The sequence below is a fragment of the Rana temporaria genome, chromosome 4 (genome assembly GCF_905171775.1).
Source record: "Rana temporaria chromosome 4, aRanTem1.1, whole genome shotgun sequence".
Classification (NCBI taxonomy): Eukaryota; Metazoa; Chordata; class Amphibia; order Anura; family Ranidae; genus Rana; species Rana temporaria.
In genome coordinates, this window is record NC_053492.1 from 470,070,982 (window position 1) to 470,092,947 (window position 21,966).

The 21,966-nt window shown below is 48.7% G+C and overlaps 1 long non-coding RNA gene across 1 annotated transcript; it reads right to left on the minus strand.

The window, feature by feature from the left end:
- Positions 1–3,629: 3,629 nt before the first annotated feature.
- LOC120935473 lies at positions 3,630–12,152 on the minus strand. Its single transcript, XR_005748507.1, has 2 exons — positions 12,070–12,152; positions 3,630–3,825 (listed from the first exon to the last, which is right to left on the minus strand). It is a non-coding gene; the product is annotated as an uncharacterized LOC120935473 (long non-coding RNA).
- Between the last annotated feature and the right edge of the window lie 9,814 nt (positions 12,153–21,966).

The following is a 21,966-nucleotide window of genomic DNA, read 5'->3' on the forward strand; positions in this document are numbered from 1 at the left end:
TGTTCTGGTTGCCTTTTTATCACTTCTCCTTCCTGTATGGCCCGACCCAGGCCATCCCAGGAAGTCTATATTAACTGTTGCACTACAGGTCTGCAGTGCTGTTCAACCGTGTTGTTAGCTTAAGTTCCTGTCTGCAGTGTGCTACGATTACCTTCCTGTGTACCGTTTTTGGCTCATCCCTGACTTCTCCTGTTTGCCTGTGATCCTGACCTTTTGCCTGTCCCTCGGTTACCCTTGTCTGCCAGTTGCCCCGACCTCGGCTTACCCATCACTATCGCTTGTCCTGGTTGCTGCTTCCCCTCTCTCCCTGCGTAGTGTGACCTTTGGGACCCCAGGGGTCGCGACCTGGATCCAGCTGCGGCAAAGGCCATCCTCACCACCAGAGGCTCTGGTGAACACAGTGCTGGGTCTTAGACTCGGCGCCCTGGGGAATCTTGGGCTCACGCTTCCTCTCTGATCACAGCAGTCGGCCATATGGTTCACTAGCCTGTGGTGCATCCCTGACCCCAATGGGGTGCACTTGTCACCTGGCCACAGGTGACCTGACAGGAATCCTTTGTTTTATTATATGTTACAGGGATGGAAGTGTGTTACTGGGGACACCAGACCCTTCCCCTTTCTCCTAGTTGCATTGTTTAATTTGTATTGTTGAAATTGTTCTATTTCTGTTATTTATCAATTTGTTAATAAAATGGCTGCTATGGCCGTTTAAACCCACGCTACGCAGTTTTATGCCTTTATTATAACCTCCAGAGGTTGTCTGGGAGCTCCTTGAGCAATGAATAATGGAGAATTGATCTTCCGCCTGTAGTACTACCCCCGAAGGAGCTGCTGGTTTATTTTGGGTGGCATGATACCTCTATTTCCTCGCCGTCTAGGGTACTGGATGAGAGCTGAAACAAAGTCAATGTCCACATGTTGCGTTCCTTTTTCTCTGCTTTATTTACTGAACGTGGTAAAAGAACGAACAATGGATTAAAGAGGAGAAATAGGGTATAGGTAGTGGGTTCAGGTGAAGATAGGGTGACCACGTGTCCCGAATTGCCCAGGACAGTCCCGCATTTTGCAGGTCTGTCCCGGGCACATTCATTCCAGGACAATACAGTGTCCCGGAATGAAACTGGCACAGCCACCTCCCCGGGCCAATCTGATGCCCCCAAAAAAGGCCGCCACATCACCGCTTTACTCACTGACAGTACTTGTCCTGGCTGGGAATGCCTGGAGGAGCCCAATCCCGCCCCTTGCTTGTGATTGGAGAAATTATAAATCCCGCCTCTTGTGTCCAATCACTGTGATTCGTTACAGCACAAGCTGATTTTTGGGAAGGAAGGGTGTCCCTGAATAGTCGTTTGGAAATGTGGTCACCCTAGGTGAAGAGCTTGATCGGAAACACTCCTGCTTCCAGACATAAACTCTCGTAGCCACTCTAGTCAGAGTGGGCAGTGTGCCCCTGGATAGGCCTCTCTCACTAGTCCTAGCAGTCAGGGCGTCACACGGAACTTTGGTACAGTCTCTGCCACAGACCTTCCCAAAGGTGGAGATACAATCGGTCCAGAATCCTCTCACTTTAGGATTAAGCACCCGGATCTCTTCTTCAAGTAATTACTTGTGAATTCAGGAAACTGAAAGGCGACCACTGCTCAGCCTTTCAGTAGTAATGTGTCCTTCGATGAAGTTCAGGCCTCCCCTGAGTGTACCAGCCTCGTGCCCGGTGCTCTCCAGAATAGGTACTTCATTCGGTGGCTTTCTCCCTCTAGGACGGACAATGCAGGACCACTTTGTTAATGTAGACCCAGTCTGACTACCGGGCCTACCTGGCAAATCACGACTCCAGACCAACCTGGTCCCGGAGCCAGAAACTCTGAACACACACTCCCGGCCAGGAGGGCCACACACAGGGGTGGTGGGATGACTGCCCAGGGTGGATGACGACGACCCAGAACCCGTGACGTCTGTCCCTTAAATAATCAACCCCCACTGATTGGCCGCTGAGAAAGAATACCCAACACATCTTGATCTGACTGCTGCCACCCTCGGCCTGGGGTGGAACCGACACCCCAGACAACAATAGTGGTCACCTGCAGTACAGCCACGGCTGGAACAGAGGCCCAAATTTGAAACCAAATCAGTCAGAGATAACTAATCCTCTGACTATCCTCTAAATTTAAAGCAGGGCCAGCAGAGAAAAACAGCTGCTCGCTACACACCTTAACCACTCGATGTCTACAGGCCATGACTAGAGGATTTGTTAACCTTCAGTCCTCTAGTCATGGCCTGTAGACATTAACCACTTCCCGACCGCCGCATGTATATGTACGTTCACAGAATGGCACGTACAGGCAAATGGGCGTACAGGTACACCCTTGCCTTCTAGCGGGTGGGGGGTTGGATCGGGACCCCCCCCCCGCTACATGCGGCAGTCGGATTCCCGCGGGGAGCGATCCGGGACGACGGCGCGGCTATTTGTTTATAGCCGCTCCGTCGCGATCGCTCCCCGGAGCTGAAGAACGGGGAGAGCCGTATGTAAACACGGCTTCCCCGTGCTTCACTGTGGCGGCTGAATCGATCGTGTCATCCCTTTTATAGGGAGACTCGATCGATGACGTCAGTCCTACAGCCACACCCCCCTACAGTTGTAAACACACACTAGGTGAACCCTAACTCCTACAGCGCCCCCTGTGGTTAACTCCCAAACTGCAACTGTAATTTTCACAATAAACAATGCAATTTAAATGCATTTTTTGCTGTGAAAATGACAATGGTCCCAAAAATGTGTCAAAATTGTCAGAAGTGTCCGCCATAATGTCGCAGTCACGAAAAAAAATCGTTGATCGCCGCCAATAGTAGTAAAAAAAAAAATTTTATAAAAATGCAATAAAACTATCCCCTATTTTGTAAACGCTATAAATTTTGCGCAAACCAACCGATAAACGCTTATTGCGATTTTTTTTTTACCAAAAATATGTAGAAGAATACGTATCGGCCTAAACTGAGGAAAAAAATTGTTATATATGTTTTTGGGGATATTTATTATAGCAAAAAGTAAAAAATATTGCATTTTTTTCAAAATTGTCGCTCTATTTTTGTTTATAGCGCAAAAAATAAAAACCGCAGAGGTGATCAAATACCACCAAAAGAAAGCTCTATTTGTGGGGAAAAAAGGACGCCAATTTTGTTTGGGAGCCACGTCGCACGACCGCGCAATTGTCTGTTAAAGCGACGCAGTGCCGAATTGTAAAAACGCCTTTGGGCATTTAGCAGCATATTGGTCCGGGGCTTAAGTGGTTAAGTGGTTAAGGTGGAAGATCACTTCTCCATTACTCAAGGAGCTCCCAGTAACCTCAGGAGGATCTCTAGGCTTCCACAGAACCCTTGTTGGAAAAGACTGTTCTATACAAAATGATGTAAGTGCTTTACCTGGAAAAACTATTTAGAAAGAATTATGAGGTATTAGTACAATGTGGACACGTGCCAAGGGTTACTTTAGATCAGGTGAGTCACGGCAGTCACTGCTCGGTATACACTGGCCTTTTATAAATGGGCATGTAGAAGAATAAGAGTTCGGAAACACGGCACGACGTGACGATTAAATTATGCTCAGGAAATGGTGTCGTTATGGATGTACATCATTTATGTCATCACTTATAAAGAAGTTTATTTTTGGAATAGGAGACGAGTCAGTTGTTCCATTACACTATGACAGGTTAGTATTTTATTTTATAGGTTTTATTTTCACTTTCGGCAGGCAGGTTCCTCTCCCGGAGTCCTTTTCACGGATGTTTTTTCCACACTGGCTTTTAGCCATCAACCAGGAACGCAATAAGCCTAAAAAAAATAAATAAAAATGTGTTCAATATTTCCCAATGAGTGCTAGGATTAATTGGAATCTGACCAAAGTAAGGTACAGTGGAACCCTGGATTGCGAGGGAATCCCTGTACGCACGACCCAGAATCTCGTCAGGAAAAAAAACGTAGTTTTTCCTGACGAGATTCTTGGCAAGAATCTCTTGCCGGCCGAGTGTACATACACTCCATTCAAAAGAACCGCCGTTCTTTTGAATGGGACGAACGCGGTGACGTCATCGACTACGACGAGCATGCGCTCGTCACATTCAATGCCATCGCCGCCATCTTGCTACACCCTACCTATGCCTAGGAAGCTACCGCACATGCGGCAAAGTCATTTTGAGCATGCGCAGGTTTTCGCGGCGACAGGTAAGTATACCCACTCTCGGGTTTCTCGGCAGGAAAACACTGCCGAGAATCACAACGAGAAAATAGAGAGCAGGTTCTCTATTTTTCTCGTCGAGATTTTGGGCAGTTTTCTTGACGAGAAACCTGAAAGCCTCGCACGCACGCACGGTCTACTCGGCAAGAAAGCTCTGCCAACAGTTTTCTTGCTGGTTCTTAACGAGAAAACCGATCGTGTGTACTAAGGTTAACGCGACAATACGAGCATTGTATTTGAAAAAATCCTAACTCGGTTTGCGAGTGTTGTCTCGCAAAACGAGCAGGATTCAGGCCAAAGCGGTGTGCAGTACCGCGTTTGGCCTGAGGTGGAAGGGGGCCGGAGCCGAAACGGCATGGAAAGGCCCGAGGACAGCTCAGCTGACCTCAGCAAACCTCGGAAACGGAGTCTTGCCGAGGTCAGCCGATGGCCTTTCCGTCCGTTTCCGAGGTTGTCCATCACCCACTACCTCTGGCTGCATGTGGTGTTGCATGCCATTAAAGTCAATGCGGAACAAATTATTTTCATTTCCATTGACTTCAATGGGGAAACTCGCTTTGATATGCGAGTGCTTTGGATTACGAGCATTCTCCTGGAACGGATTATACTCATAATCTGAGGTCCCACTGTACCTGAATGAGAAGCCTCAGGTGTAAGCTGGAATTTTCTGTAGCTTGACTGCCTGGGAACTAATACATGGTAACAATTTTATAATACAAATAGAATAAAGCGCTTATAGATAGTTGATCTGAATATTGTAAATGGAAAATGTAGCTGTCAGAGAACCAGTGCAACAAATCCCCAGTTTTGGGTGTCTGCAAGGAATTCCCGGCCTGATAGCGCTAATGCGCATGCGCATGTGCACGCCCCCGCCAGTCCCGGCGCGTGGCGCCCTATTCAAGTGTGAACCTAACTGAGTGTCAGTGCTGGATTGTCTTTCAGCTAGTACCTGAGTTCCTGTTTTGCTGACTACCGGATTGACCTGTTCCTGAAAACACCTGGCTTGTTTGACTACCCTTCTCGGATCCTCCATACCTGCTTATCTGCCTCTGCCTGCTATACTGACCCCGGCCTGGACTTTGACCTTGTCTCCTGATTTGGTACCTTCTCCGCCAGCCTGCTGCCGACTCTTGCCTGCACCTGTTTCCCCTGCCTGAGCCGAGAAAAATTAAGTTCAATGATTCCGAGCATGCGTCAAATTGTTTCCGAACATGCGTAGGATTTTTCTGTGCGTCGGAATTGCTACAGACAATCGGAAATTTCCAATCGGAATTTTTTCCGTCTGAAAAATTGAGAACCTGCTCTCAATCTTTTGCTGGCGGAAATTCCGACAGGAAAAGTCCAATGGAGCCTACACACGGTTGGAACTTCCGACCAAAAGCTCACATTGGACTAAGATTGCCCTGTATTTGGCTCCATCCATCTTCCAATCAACTCTGACCAGCTTCCCTGTCCCTGCTGAAGAAAAGCATCCCCACCACATGATGCTGCCACCACCATATTTTACAGTGGGGATGGTGTGTTCAGGGTGATGTGCAGTGTTAGTTTTCCCACACATAGCGTTATGCTTTTAGGCAAAAAAGTTCAATTTTGTTCTCATCTGACCAGAGCACCTTCTTCCACATGTTTGCTGTGTCCCCTCCCCCACATGGCTTCTCACAAACTACAAACAGGACTTCTTATGTCTTTCATTCTCCAATGTCTTTCTTCTTGTCACTCTTCCATAAAGGGCAGATTTGTGGAGAGACCACTAATAGTTGTCCTGTGGACAGATTCTCCCCCCTGAGCTGTGGATCTGTGCAGCTCCTCCAGAGTTCCCATGGGCCTCTTGGCTGCTTCTCTGATGAATGCTCTCCTTGCCCGGCCCGGTCAGTTTAGGTGGACGGCCATGTCTTGGTAGGTTTGCAGTTGTGCCATACTCTTTCCATTTTCCGATGATGGATTGAACAGAGCTCTGTGAGATGTTCAAAGCTTGGGATATTTTTTTTATAACCCAACCCTGCTTTATACGTCTCCACAACTTTATCCCTGACCTGTCTGGTGTGTTCCTTGGCCTTTATGATGCTGTTTGTTCACTAAGGTTCTCTAACAAACCTCTGAGTGCTTCACAGAACAGCTGTATTTATACTGAGATTAAATGACACCCAGGTGGACTCTATTTACTAATTAGGTGACTTCTGAAGGAGATTGGTTCCATTAGATTTTAGTTGGGGGTATCAGAGTAAAGGGAGCTGAATACAATTTCACGCCACACTTTTCACATATTTATTTGTAAAAAATGTTTAAAGACAATTTATAATTTTCCTTCCACTTCACAATTATGTGCCACTTTGTGTTGGTCTATCACATAAAATCCCAATAAAATACATTTACGTTTTTGGTGGTAACAACATGACAAAATGTGGAAAATTTCACGGGGTATGAATACTTTTTCAAGGCACTGTATATATTCATGATTCTGCACAGAATGGCTCGCCCTGTAAAAAGAAATCTGCTATAGGGAGATAGTTAAGTGGATAATGTAATTTAGGGGTAATTTTTTTTATATTTTTTTTAAGACAACACAGGGAGCGATTCTATGTGAAAGGGGGGGGGGGGGGGATGGACGCACACAGTAGTTGTTGATCTTGTGCTGAACTGTTGCCCAGTTCCTGAGCTCGTGCTTGTTTACATTTTTTGCATTTTTCAGCTGTCTCATTTGAATTTTGCATTACTGATTTCAGACGGGTTTTTTTTTGTGCCGTGTTTTTCTAAGGTGAGAATAGCTAAAAGGCTTCAGCCTGGAATCCGGTAATTGATGTTTAACAGGAATTCTTGCTTTACACATTTCTAGAGGGCTTATAACGTTTTTTAAGTGTGACACATTTCTCTTTAACGCCAACCTTGTGTAACTGACTCCGGCCCTAGATGCTCCCTACAACTCCTCCGCTTTCCAATTAGCCCAGAGTAATGCTGAGCGGCCAACCACTTCCCAATCCAGGTTTAGGATGAACGGTTCACCCAAATATGAATACTTCCGGTATAGATGGAGTCTGATAGGTGTGCGCAGCCCATGGCATTAGGGTGTGCACCCCAAAGCGCAAACATATTATCATGTATGTGCATGTGTATAGAGTGGTCGACGGTGTCACTAGGGCAGAGATTGGTGTCAGTAGGGCAGTGGACAGTGTCAGTAGTTTTAATTTTTTTTATTTTAGGAGCCCCATTAGGGAGCTTTGGTGAAATATCAGGGGTCTATTTCTGTGCATTACTGCATGTTTAACGCAGTATATTTCTGTGCATTAGTGCATGTTTAACGCAGTATATTTCTGTGCATTACTGCATGTTTAACGCAGTATATTCCAGTGCATTACTGCATGTTTAACGCAGTATATTTCTGTGCATTGCTGCATGTTTAACGCAGTATATTTCTGTGTATTACTGCATGTTTAACGCAGTATATTTCTGTGCATCAGTGCATGTTTAACGCAGTATATTTCTGTGTATTACTGCATGTTTAACGCAGTATATTTCTGTGCATTATTGCATGTTTAACGCAGTATATTCCAGTGCATTACTGCATTTTTAACGCAGTATATTCCAGTGCATTAGTGCATGTTTAACGCAGTATATTCAAGTGCATTACTGCATGTTTAACGCAGTATATTTCTGTGTATTACTGCATGTTTAACGCAGTATATTCCAGTGCATTACTGCATGTTTAACGCAGTATATTTCTGTGCATTACTGCATGTTTAATGCAGTATATTTCTGTGCATTAGCACACGTTTAACGTTGTATATTTCAGTGTGTTATGTGCCGTTTAATGCTGTATTGTTCTGTGCGTTCGTGCACATTTAACGCAGTATATTTTGGTGCAATCTGCAACACACAGGGTGATTAGGGTGTGCCCAGGCACACCCTGTACGCACGCCTATGAACTCAACTGATCGTTTCTTACATCTCTATAGATATTTTTTGCCGAGGAAACCGGTCGTGTGTACATTTTCGATGAGGAAACTGTCGAGAAACTCGACGAGCCAAAAAGAGAGCAAGTTTTCTATTTCCTCGACGGGAATGGAGAAACTTGCCTTGTCGAGTTCCTCGACAGCCTAACAAGGAACTCGACGAGGAAAACGATGTGTTTCGCCCGTCGAGTTCCTCGGTCGTGTGTACGAGGCTTCAGGCTTCCAAATCCTGTGGCAGAGGATTCCGGAATCCCTCATCTGAACTTGCAACCAGTCTGTGGCAGAGATTGAGATTATTCTTGTCCATGCATCATCCCAGCTGCTAGGCCAGGTGAGAGGGGCCTATCCGGGTGAGCAATACCCACTCGAGAGAAAGTGGTGAGTGTGACTTTGAAGTTTAGCAATTTGTCATGGTCTTACCTCTCTCCTGTCTCCTTCGTTTGACATGTGCTGGCGGCCATCTTGGTTTCTGGGACTCTTGTAGCCTCCCACCCTGCGGCTCCTCCTTCCCACTGGGAGGAGCTGGATGCCTGGCTCATATATATAGGAGTTCTGTGGCTTCAGTTCCTTGCTTGGTCCCCCTGTGTTCACATGCTTCTAAGACTGCTGCTGCTTCCTGATCCTGGCTTCGTCTGACTTCCCTGCTGGTTCCTGATCCTGGCTTCGTCTGACTACCCTTCTGGTTCCTGACATCTGGCTTCGCAAGACTCTGCTTCGGTTTCACCATGCGTTTGGACTTTTGCTTTACAGCTTGATTTTCAATAAAGCCTTCTTATTTTCACTTATCTCTTGTTGTACGTCTGGTTCATGGTTCCGTAACACAATTCCCCAGTAGGGGGATCACATTTCCAAACTACCATTCAGGGACACCCCCCTTCCCAAAAATCAGCTTGTGCCGTAACAAATCGCAGCAAAATTATTGGACACAAGAGGCGGGATTTATGATTTCTCCAATCACAAGCAGGGGGCGGGGACTGTGCTACTCCAGGCATTCCAAGCCGGGTCAAGTACTGTCAGGCCCCGTACACACGACTGAGTTTCTCGGCAGAATTCAGCCAGAAACTCGATCGGAGCTGGATTCTGCCGAGAAACTCGGTTGTGTGTACACATTTCAGCGAGGAAGCCGACGAGGAACTCGTCGGGCCAAATAGAGAACATGTTCTCTATTTCCTCGTTGTTCAATGAGGAAAGTCGGCCCGCCGAGATCCTCGGCGGCTTCAACACTGAACTCGACGAGGAACTCGATGTGTTTGGCACATCGAGTTCCTCGGACGTGTGTACGGGGCCTTAGTGAGTAAAGCGGTGATGTGGCGGCCTTTTTTGGGGGCATTAGTTTGGCTTGGGGGGTGGCTGTGTCAGTTTCATTCCGGAACACTGTATTGTCCTGGAATGAAGGGTCCCAGGACAGACCTGCAAAATGCGCCTGAACCTTCCCCTGATCCTTCATCCCTCTACTTCTACAAGTTGGTTGAAAATAAAGTGAAAGAAAAGGAACTATAACTTGTGGACATTGAACTTTTTACAGGCTCTTAACCCCTAGACGACGAGGAACGAGGTACCGTGCAGCAGGGCCGCCATCAGGAATTATGGGGCCCCTTACACAGCTTCAGTCATGGGCCCCCAGGAGCAGAGAACCGGGGGGGGGGGGGTGCTGCCGTCTGAAATTGAAATTGAGAAGCGGGAGGGGGGGGGCTGCCGCGATTTGAGAAGCGGAGGGGGGCCCTTTACAAATTATTAATAAAAATGTAAAATTAAAAAAAATTTATAAAAAAATATATTAAATAAATAAATAAACATTTATAAAAAAAAAAGGGGGGGGTTGCCATATGGGGCCCTGGAGACCTCATGAGCCCTTTAATATATATATATATATATATTAGTGCTGTCAAGCGATTAAATTTTTTTATCGCGATTAATCGCATTAATGTCATAGTTAACTCACGATTAATCGCGCGATTAAGGAGGTTCACCCTTTAAAACATTTTTTTTTTGTTTTCTTATTTTTTTTTTTTTTTTTTATAATATTAAATTGTGTTTTTTTATTTTTTTACATTTTGATCACTTTTATTGCTGTCACAAGGGATGTTTACATTCCTTGTGACAGCAATAGGTGGTGACAGGTACTCTTTATGGAGGGATCGGGGGTCTAAAAGACCTCCGAGCCCTCCTTTGCACTTCAAAGTATTCAGATCGCCGAAAACGGCGATTCTGAATACTGTGTACTTTTTTAAATCCGGCGCCATTGGCAGCCGAGAAACCCGGAAGTGACGTCATGACGCCGCTTCCGTGGTTTCAATGCGGAGACTGAATCAAAGCCGCTTACGGCTTAGTGTCAGTCTCCGCCTGGACACGGAAGGCGCCGGAGGGAGGATCGGGTCTCCCGGTGGGACGGGAGGCCCGGTCAGAGCGGCGAAAGGCGGCGGGAGGGGGGGGATGTCCCCTCCCGCTCCTCCGGCATAACAACCGAGCGGCTTTTAGCCGCATCGGTTGTTATGTTTGGATAGCCGATCGCCCGCTCTAAACAACGGTACCGGGATGATGCCTGCGGCTGCAGGCATCATCCCGGTATAACCCCCGAACGCCGCCTCGTTAATCGCGCGATAAAAAAATTGACGGCGTTAACATGGGTTTGCGTTAACGCCGTTAATAGCGCGTTTAACTGACAGCACTAATATATACATATATATATATATATATCAAAAAAGGAATAAAAAGAAAAAAAAGAAATAAAATAATATAAAAAAAAGATTTTATTAAGAAATAAAAAAATATATAAAAATGTATTTATTTTTTTATAAAAAAAAGGGGTGTTTTCATCCTGGGCCCTGGGGATCTACGGGCCCCTGGGGACCCCCGTACCCCTAAGAAAAAAAAATGTCCCTTTAATAAAAAATAAAAAAAATATTAGAAAAAATATATATTTTTTATAAAAAATAAATAAAAAAAGGGGGGTTGCCATCCGGGGCCCTGGGGACCTCCGGACCTCTAAAAAAAAAAAAAAAATGTCCCTTTAATAAAAAAAAATATATATATATATTAAAAAAAATATATATATTTTTTATGAAAAAAAAAAAAAAAAATGGGAGTTGTCATATGGGGCCCTGTGGGCCTCCTACAACAGGGCCAGTTGTACTGGCTTATCAGTGGCCCTGCGTGCAAGGCCCAAATTTAAACCAGCAGCTCCTACGGGGGTAGTGCTACAAGTACAATGCAAGGCAAGGGGGGGGGAGGAGGAGAGTAATGCCCCGTACACACCATCACTTTATGTGATGAAAAAAAACGAAATTTTCTGTGAAGTAAAAAATGACGTTTTTGAAACTTCAATTTTCAAAGACGAAGTTGCCTACACACCATCGTTTTTCTCACAATGTTCTAGCAAAGCGAGGTTACGTTCTCACCACTTTTTCCATTGAAGCTCGCTTCATAACTAGCTTCTGGGCATGCGCGGGTGTAAAAACGTCTTTTTAAACGACGTTTTTTGCTACACACGGTCAATTTCTGTGAAGTAAAAAATGACGTTTTGAAAACCGACACATAAAATTGAAGCATGCTTCAATTTTTTTTGGTCGTTTTTTACAAGACATAAAATGACGTTTTCCCCCACACACGGTCAATTAAAGTGACGTTTTTAAAAACGTCGTTTTTTTTCATCACATAAAGTGATGGTGTGTACGCGGCATTAGGATGGCTATGTCCTGGGACCTTACAATCTAAAAGGCCAGCTTTATGTTTATTATGTCCATCACACACTGGGGAGGTGACTGAGAGATCCATTTCTACAGACCTGGCAGACCCCTCACTCCCGGGTCCCTGGTGTAGTCCGCCCTCGGTGACATCCTTGATTGCGATCTGGATCATATAGATTGTTTTGGATACAAAGGCGTCACTACTTACTTTGGAGTAAAACTCTGGAGATGGAAGAGCTGGCGGCCGCGTCTCTCATCACATGACAGTTGCTAAACACAAGAACAATAAACTGAAGTTACTTTTTACCAGCTCCAAGCCTGTCGGGGGATTTAGTGCTGGACGCCATCCAGCGCTCGTGTTATGTAACGACGTTAATCTGGTTAGCAGAGTGTTGTGTGCCGGGCCGGCACTGAACATGATGTGTGTGTGTTTATGTCCTGAGTGGAAACTTCCAAGAGGCATCTGATAAAGAGAAGAGCCTTGTGAAAGCGTCCACGTCCCGCTGCACCCGAGCGCCCAGGTCCCGCTGCACCCGAGCGTCCAGGTCCCGCTGCACCCGAGCGCCCAGGTCCCGCTGTACCCGAGCGCCCAGGTCCCGCTGCACCCGAGCGTCCAGGTCACGCTGCACCCGAGCGCCCAGGTCCCGCTGCACCCGAGCGCCCAGGTCACGCTGCACCCGAGCGCCCAGGTCACGCTGCACCCGAGCGCCCAGGTCCCGCTGCACCCGAGCGCCCAGGTCCCGCTGCACCCGAGCGCCCAGGTCCCGCTGCACCCGAGCGCCCAGGTCCCGCTGCACCCGAGCGCCCAGGTCCCGCTGCACCCGAGCGCCCAGGTCCCGCTGTACCCGAGCGCCCAGGTCCCGCTGCACCCGAGCGTCCAGGTCACGCTGCACCCGAGCGCCCAGGTCCCGCTGCACCCGAGCGCCCAGGTCCCGCTGCACCCGAGCGCCCAGGTCCCGCTGCACCGGAGCGCCCAGGTCCCGCTGCACCCGAGCGCCCAGGTCCCGCTGCACCCGAGCGCCCAGGTCCCCCTTTTCGAGCGCCCAGGTCCCGCTTCACCCGAGCACCCAGGTCCCGCTGCACCCGAGCGTCCAGGTCCCGCTGCACCCGAGCGTCCAGGTCGCGCTGAACCCAGAATACGTCCAGATCTGGCCCATGGAGTCGGCTTTTTTTTTTACTGTTGGTTGATATTTAAACCACGGAGTCAATGCAGATAAGCTCCCGGTTATCGGATTCTGAGGATCAGCACATGAAATTTCAACATCAAAAAATTGAAAATAAGCAGATTTTTTACTACCTGTCTGTATTCTCCACTGCAGGTGGCACTCGACCGTAGCGGCATTTCTCAGCTGAGTTGAGAGGAACTTGGTTCCTCTATGATTTCCTCGTCACTGGGGGCCACTACCTGATTAGATGCTGGTACCCTATGTGACGTTGGTGACCATCTTGGGCCAGGCTGAGTCTATTTAACCACTTCTGGCCCGGTCAATAGAAAAATTGATATCCGGGAAGTGATTGTGTTATCCTGACTGGACGTCTATTGACGTCCAACAGGATAACATGCCGGCGCGTGCCTGTGGGGGCGCGCAGCGCGGCAATCTGTGATGCGGGGTGTCAGTCTGACACCCGCATCTCCAATCTCGGTAAAGCACTTGCTCCGTAAGTTGCGGCGGCATAGCGTAAATGGGGCCGGTGTAAGCCCGCCTAATTCAAATGTGGAAGGGGGGGCGTGTTTTATGCTTATGTGTGATGACCTGATGTCATGCGCCGTCCGTGTACACATCCCAGTGTGCATTGCTCTCAAGTACGCCACAACAACGTATTGGTTTCGACGTGAACATAAATTACGTCCAGCCCTATTCGCGAATGACTTACGCACACAACGTAAAAAAATTCTAAAATCGAAGCAGGAACGACGTCCATACTTAACATTGCGTGCGCCTCATAGAAGCAGGAGCAACGTTACGCCGAAAAAGCCTTACGCAAACGACGTAAAAAACTAACGCCGGGCGCACGTACGTTTGTGAATCGGCGTAACTAGGTAATTTGCATACTCTACGCAGAAAACAACGGAAGCGCCCCTAGCGGCCAGCGTAAAAATGCACACAATTATACGCCGCCGCATTCAAGTTACGTCGGCGGAGAAAGCCTATTTTTCCGACGTATCTGCCTTGGAGAATAGACGTAAAGATACGCCGGCGCAGATTTGAATTTACGGCGGCGTATCTGGAGATACGCCGCCGTGTCTTCTTGCTGAATCTAGCCCCCAGTCACACAAAATTCCGACTGTCAAGAATGTAGTGGCGTACAACACTTCCTGAGAAAAATGAAGTTCAATGATCATGCGTCGAATTGATTCATGCATGTTTTTTTTTTTGCGCATCGGAATTGCATACAGACGATCGGAAATTCCGACAGAAAAAGACCGATGGAGCCTACACACGGTCGGAAAAATCTCACATAGGACTTTTCTTGTCGGAAATTCCGACCGTGTGCACGCGGCATTAGTGTAGCAATAAGTGGCTAAATGTTGTACCTTCATTAACTGTAATTATATTGCTACACTTAGGGGCGCCTCTCTTCTCTTTTATACTCAGTTGTGACGTGACGCTACTTGTATATCAAGACATCGCTTGTATATCAAGTCAACATTTATTTAAAAATTTTGCTTGTCTTGCAAAATGCTCTCAAAATGCTCTCAAACCAAGTTACTCTTTTACTGGTACATCTATGATGCTGAGAAGACAAGAGAGGGTACAGCGACCTCACCCTAGAGCAGAAGGGGAACGGGTGTGACCGCAGTAGGGTTGCCACCTGTCTGGGATTCACCCGGACAGTTCGGGTTTGGAATAATGTGTCCAGGTTTCAGACTGCCTGAAACCCGGACACATTATTTAGACCGGACTATGGCTTCCCAGCAGGGTTGCTGACTGCAGTTGTCTAAGCTGAGAGTGTCTGTTGTTCTTTCACAGTGCCTAGAGCCAACATTAACAACCCCCCCCCCCCCAAACACACACAGACAGGAGAGGAGAGAGGGCTCAATCTGCACCTCTTCCCCCCACCCCTTCTCTCTCCTGCCTCTGAGTAAGTACAATAAGGCACATGAAGGTTCTCAGAGCACCCCTTACATCAGAGCACCCCTTACTCTGCAGATCCAGATGTTAAAGGGGGGAACTCCGCGTATCCAGATGTAAAGGGGGGGAAACTCTGCAGATCCAGATGTTATGGGGGGAACTCTGTGGACCCCCGATGTAAAGGGGGGGGAACTCTGCGGACCCAGATGTAAAGAGGGGAACTCTGCAGACCCAGATGTAAAGGGGGGGGAACTCTTCTGACCCAGATGTAAAGGGGGGAACTCTGGAGACCCAGATGTAAAGGGGGGGAACTCTTCGGACCCAGATGTAAAGGGGGGAACTCTGCAGACCCAGATGTAAAGGGGGGGAACTCTTCGGACCCAGATGTAAAGGGGGGAACTCTGCAGACCCAGATGTAAAGGGGGGGAACTCTTCGGACCAAGATGTAAAGAGGGGAACTCTGTGGACCCAGATGTAAAGAGATGAACTCTTCGGACCAAGATGTAAAGAGGGGAACTCTTCGGACCCAGATGTAAAGAGGGGAACTCTTCGGACCCAGATGTAAAGAGGGGAACTCTGCGGACCCAGATGTAAAGGGGGGGAACTCTGCGGACCCAGATGTAAAGGGGGGAACTCTTCGGACCCAGATGTAAAGAGGGGAACTTTTCGGACCTAGATGTAAAGGGGGGGAACTCTGTGGACCCAGATGTAAAGAGGGGAACTCTTCGGACCCAGATGTAAAGGGGGGGAACTCTTCGGACCCAGATGTAAAGAGGGGAACTCTTCAGACCCAGATGTAAAGAGGGGAACTCTTCGGACCCAGATGTAAAGAGGGGAACTCTTCGGACCCAGATGTAAAGGGGGGGAACTCTGTGGACCCAGATGTAAAGGGGGGGGAACTCTGTGGACCCAGATGTAAAGAGGGGAACTCTTCGGACCAAGATGTAAAGAGATGAACTCTGCGGACCAAGATGTAAAGAGGGGAACTCTTCGGACCCAGATGTAAAGGGGGGGAACTCTTCGGACCCAGATGTAAAGAGGGGAACTCTTCGGACCCAGATGTAAAGAGGGGAACTCTTCGGACCCAGATGTAAAGGGGGGGAACTCTTCGGACCCAGATGTAAAGAGGGGAACTCTGTGGACCCAGATGTAAAGGGGGGAACTCTGCTGACCCAGATGTAAAGGGGGGAACTCTGCGGACCCAGATGTAAAGGGGGGAACTCTGCGGACCCAGATGTAAAGGGGGGGAACTCTGCGGACCCAGATGTAAAGAGGGGAACTCTGCGGACCCAGATGTAAAGGGGGGAACTCTTGTTATTAACTTCATATAATTAGAAATGTATGTATAGTTTATACCATAAAAAAAATTGCTGTGCACTGCTAAAGTGTTCGGGTTTGACTTGAAGAAAAGGTGGCAACCCTAGACCGCAGGGGTCTCGCATAGTCGTGCTAACTGGTAAACCCCTCATAAGTGAAGGCCCCCGGGGGTGTCAGGGGGAAGGGTGGGGATGTCAGGTGAGACATCCTTTAATATCTGAGTGGCAGGAGGGAGTCCTCCACCCTCACCTGGATCCCAGATGTGCGAGGAATGTTAAACGGCGAGCTGCGTGCGTGATATCTCCCCGCTGTCGGATTATTAGGAGGTAACACAATACAAACCCATTCCTGAGCCTTTTATAAATAGTTTGGAGAGGAGGTTTTGAAGATGCTAAAGAGGAAACATTTTTCTTTAATGACAAGTGTGTAAAGGAACGGCGTTCATCCATCATGGGGAAGGTCCCTTTTGCTCTTTGATGACTCGCTCGCTCCGGGTTTCCATTACATATAATGTTTTGCACATTACATTCTCCTGATAATAAATATGGGGCATTAAAGGAAAAAATGCGCCCCGGCTTTCTGCGGGATTCCTGGCTTTGACATATGTGTAACTAAGAGAAGACAATCTATCAGGCAGGATTTCTTATGGCAATGCGGCAAATTTGTTTTATCCTTTCCGTGTAATGTTATCACAGAGATGCAGGGTCTCATTTATCTGTCCGCTGATCACCGCCAGTCAAGTGCAGGCCAGCCGAGGAGGCACTACAAGTCACAGCATGCAAACTGCCAGGGTAAACATTGGGGTAGATTCAAAGAGCAATTGCGCCTGCGTAACCATAGTTACGCAGCGCAATTGCTTACTTGCGCCGGCGTTACGAATGCTCCTGATTCAGGAACCTCGTTACGCCGACTGCAGCCTAAGATATGACTAGCATAAGGCTCTTACGCCAGTCATATCGTAGGCTGCATTCTTGCGATGGCCGCTAGGTGGCATTCCCGTTGTGGTCAGCGTATAGTATGCAAATTGCATGCTAAAGCCGATTCACAACCCTACGCGAGCCCTGCGTACGCAGTTTACGTCGTTTGCGTACGTCGGGTTTCGCGTAAGGCTGCTCCTGCTAATAGCAGGGGCAGCCAATGTTACGTATACCCGTCGTTCCCGTTTCGCGAAGTTTAAATTTTACGTCGTTTGCGTAAGTGAATCGTGAATGGCGCTGGAAAACTGTTCACGTTCACTTTGAAGCAAATGACGTCCTTGCGACGTCATTTGCCGCAATGCACGTCGGGAAAGTTTCCCGACGGAGCATGCGCACTACGTTCGGCGCGGGAACGCGCCTAATTTAAATGATCCACGCCCCCTACGGGATCATTTAAATTACGCGCCCTTACGCCGGGCAGTTTTCCGGAGCGCACGCGCAATTTACGAAGCTACTGCTCCGTGAATCGCGCGTAGCGCAGGAAATTTACGGAGGCGCAGCGGCAAAACGGTGCGCTGCGCCTCCGTAAAAAAAGGGGCAAAGCTACCTGAATCTACCCCATTGTATTTATCAACAGCTTATCAGCCTGACCTGTGATGTACTAACAAGGGATATAAAAATGTAAATTCACCCCCTGGCTCTAATCTCAGGAGATATAGAGGTGTGTGTACCTGCAAGGGTTTTAGAGGAGTATACCTACAGGTGGTAGGTGGAATAGAGGGGTGTACCTACAGGTGGTAGGTGGAATAGAGGGGTGTACCTACAGGTGGTAGGTGGAATAGAGGGGTGTACCTACAGGTGGTAGGTGGAATAGAGGGGTGTAGCTACAGGTGGTAGGTGGAATAGAGGGGTGTACCTACAGGTGGTAGGTGGAATATAGGGGTGTAGCTACAGGTGGTAGGTGGAATAGAGGGGTGTACCTACAGGTGGTAGGTGGAATAGAGGGGTGTAGCAACAGGTGGTAGGTGGAATAGAGGGATGTACCTAGTCCTACAGGTGGTAATAGGGGGGTCTGCCTACAGGGAGTATAGAGATGTGTACTTACAAGGGATATGTAGAGGCACATACACACAGGGGGTATAGAAGTATGTACGGCACCTACAGGAGGTGTAGAGGTGTGTACATACAGAAGGGTATAGAGTGGTGCACCTACAGGGGGGTGTAGAGGTGTGTACATACAGGAGGGTATAGAGTGGTGCACCTACAGGGGGTGTAGAGGTGTGTACATACAGGAGGGTATAGAGTGGTGCACCTACAGGGGGTGTAGAGGTGTGTACCTATAGGGGGTATTTAAAGCCATATGCCCACAGGGGGTAAAGAGAAGTGCACTTACAGGGGATATATAGAGGCATGTATGTACCTACAAGAGGAATAGAGAAGTGTACATACAGTGGTATAAAGGAGTGTACCTACAAGAGTATAGAGATGTTTACCTACAGGGGGTATAGAGGAGTGTACTGTCTTACAGGGGATATATATGTAGCACTACCCCCGAAGGAGCTGCTGGTTTGATTTGGGTGGCATGTTACCTCTATCTCTTCGTCGTCTAGGGTACTGGATGAGAGCTGTAAGAAAGTCATCTTTTTCTGTGCTTTATTACCCAACGGGGTAAAAATGGTAAAAGTAGTAGTAGGTAAAATGATAGAAGAAGTAGTAGTAGTAGTAGATGAGAAGATAGAAGAAGTGGTAGGTAACGGATTCAGGCGTATAACTGGGTTTCGGAAGCAGTCCTGCTTCCAACGACAACTTGCGTCGCCACTCTAGCCAGAGTGAGTATACTGCATCTGGATAGGTCGCTCCCACCAGCCTGGCAGCCAGAGTGTCACTCGGAACTTTAGCAAAGTCTCTGCCACAGACCTTCCCAAAGGTGGAGATATTCTCAGTCCGAAATCCTTCTCAACATTGGATTGAGCACCCGGATCTCTCTTGAACAGCTTTAGTAATTTCAGGACTGATAGGTGACCATCCTCAGAAACGATGTGTCCTTCGATGAAGCAGTAGGCCTCTCCTGAGATACCAGCCTTGTGCCCGGTATTCCCTCAGACAGGTTCTTCATCGGTCAGCTTCCTCCCTCGGGACGGACAGCACAGGACGGTTCTGCAACCGCAGACTCAGTCTACACACTGAGCCCACAAAGCAGATCATTTGCTCCGGACCAACGTGGTCCCGGAGCTAGGAACACTGCAACACACACCCCGGCCAGGAGGGCCACACACGGGGGTGGTGGGTTGACTGTCCAGGTGGAATGGCAGCAAAGACGACCCCAAACCAATGACTTTTGTCCCCTAAATACCCCTCCCCAGCATGCACAGTGAGGCGATCAACCCCTGCTGATTGGCCACCGGAGAAGAATATCCACACTACCTTGACCCTACTGCTGCCACCTTTCGGTCTGGGGTGGCACCAGCTCCCCAGACAACAACAGTGTACACACACAGTACAGTCAAAGCTGAAACAGAGGCCCTGAATTTTAGCCAAATAAACATGGTCAGAGGCAGGGGAGGGCTGGCAGGAGGGGCAGGGTGGAAATCTCCCCCCGGGCTGGTGACACTATACACAGCCACCGGCCGCCACTACCAAATGCTTTTTTTTGCAGAGCATGAATATGCCTGCTGGAGCTCTGTTAACACAGGTCACGGCCGCTGCTCACCTCCCACTGTGCAGCTGTGCCTGTGTCAGCTCCGAGGTAGATGGCTGCAGAGCTCAGCTATGTCTCGTGTCACACATAGCTCAGCCTCAGCGCACACCAGCTCTGACATCCCCTTCTCTCTCTGCACAGACACAAGGAGAGATAGAGCTCATCTGCTCCTCCTCCTTCTGAGTCTGCCCTGCCCACACTCCCCGGGCATGTGTGGGCACTGGACAGGAAGCTTGAACCCAAAAAAGCATCAGACAGCCTGCCTGCGCCACAGCCTCCATCCTGGTAAGCTCACTCTCTCTCTCCTGCCTCCCAGTGTATAAAAAGGGGTGCTCTGTAGACTTTGATAAAGGGGAGGGGGGGCAGGCTTTGGTGAGCAGAGACCCTCTTTACACAATAGTCCACAGCATGCACCCTTAAATCAAGTTTCCCAGAACACCCCTTACATCAGATCTGATGAATATGGGGTCTGTGCGGACTCTGATGTAAGGGGAGGCTCTGTGCGGACTCTGATGAATATGGGGTCTGTGCGGACTCTGATGTAAGGGGAGGCTCTGTGCGGACTCTGATGAATATGGGGTCTGTGCGGACTCTGATGTAAGAGGAGGCTCTGTGCGGACACTGATGTAAGGGGGGCCTCTGTGCGGACTCTGATGTTAGGGGGGCCTCTGTGCGGACTCTGATGTAAGGGGGGCCTCTGTGCGGACTCTGATGTAAGGGGGGCCTGTGATGTAAGGGGGGCCTCTGTGCAGACTCTGATGTAAGGGGGGCCTCTGTGCGGACTCTGATGTAAGGGGGGCCTCTGTGCGGACTCTGATGTAAGGGGAGGCTCTGTGCGGACTCTGATGTAAGGGGAGGCTCTGTGCGGACTCTGATGTAAGGGGAGGCTCTGTGCGGACACTGATGTAAGGGGGGCCTCTGATGTAAGGGGGGCCTCTGTGCAGACTCTGATGTAAGGGGGGCCTCTGTGCGGACTCTGATGTAAGGGGGGCCTCTGTGCGGACTCTGATGTAAGGGGGGCCTCTGTGCGGACTCTGATGTAAGAGGAGGCTCTGTGCTGACACTGATGTAAGGGGGGCCTCTGATGTAAGGGGGGCCTCTGTGCAGACTCTGATGTAAGGGGGGCCTCTGTGCAGACTCTGATGTAAGGGGGGCCTCAGTTGCAACATTTATAAATCTGAGAGACATTGTATGCTGAGTATTGGTGGTGGGCGGTGTTGTGGCGATTCTTTATGGAGATCTCCTTATTGCTGCTGTCATTGGTTAATAGAGGCCGTGGATGTGATAAAGTGATGATTTTCTATATCGGTATTGAAGTGTTCTCCTTTAAAGTTTCTATGTTACTCGAGAGAGATGAATGGAGGGGGCAGCGCACAGTTCAGCTCACAATAACTTTGTCAAATGGAAATTCAAGAAGTTCCTGGAATAGCTGCGGATTCCGTTCAGCTCATGTGACACGGATCCGCGTTAATCTCCCCTTTTCCACCAGAAGCGCTCCGTGCAATTCGTCATGTCTGCCTGGGAACCGCCGTGCTGATACCGAGATCCGCCGCCAGATATCGGGGGGCGTGTTCCTGGGGATTGGTGTTCACACTTGTGTTGTGGCAGCGTGCACTAAAACGCATTGCGTCAATGCAAGAGGGTTAGGAGGTGTACAGGAGGTATAGAGGAGGGTACCTACAAGGGGTACGGTAGATATTGGTGTATGGATAGGTTGCAGTAAACGGTAGATATTGGTGTATGGATAGGTTGAAGTATACACAGTGGAGGTGTGTCCATAGAGGGCGCAGGAGCGCCGCCCCCCCTCCCTCTCCTGCACCGCCACTTGAAGTGGTGAGCGCCGGCCATCTGTATAACGGCAGCTGGTTGGCTGTGGAAGTGTCTATCAGAGCCAGCGTCTCTGATAGGCTTTCCGATTACAGCCTGAGGGCTGTAATCGGCTTCCAAATAGTTAACCAGGGGACGCAAGGGGTGTGCATTCCCTGGTTAACACTGACAGGTGTCTCAGCCAATCAGGTTTTACCGGTTCTGGTTACCGGTAACCTTATTGGCTGAAGCGTCATCGAGGGCTGGAGAAGACATCGAGGGATGGTGGAAGG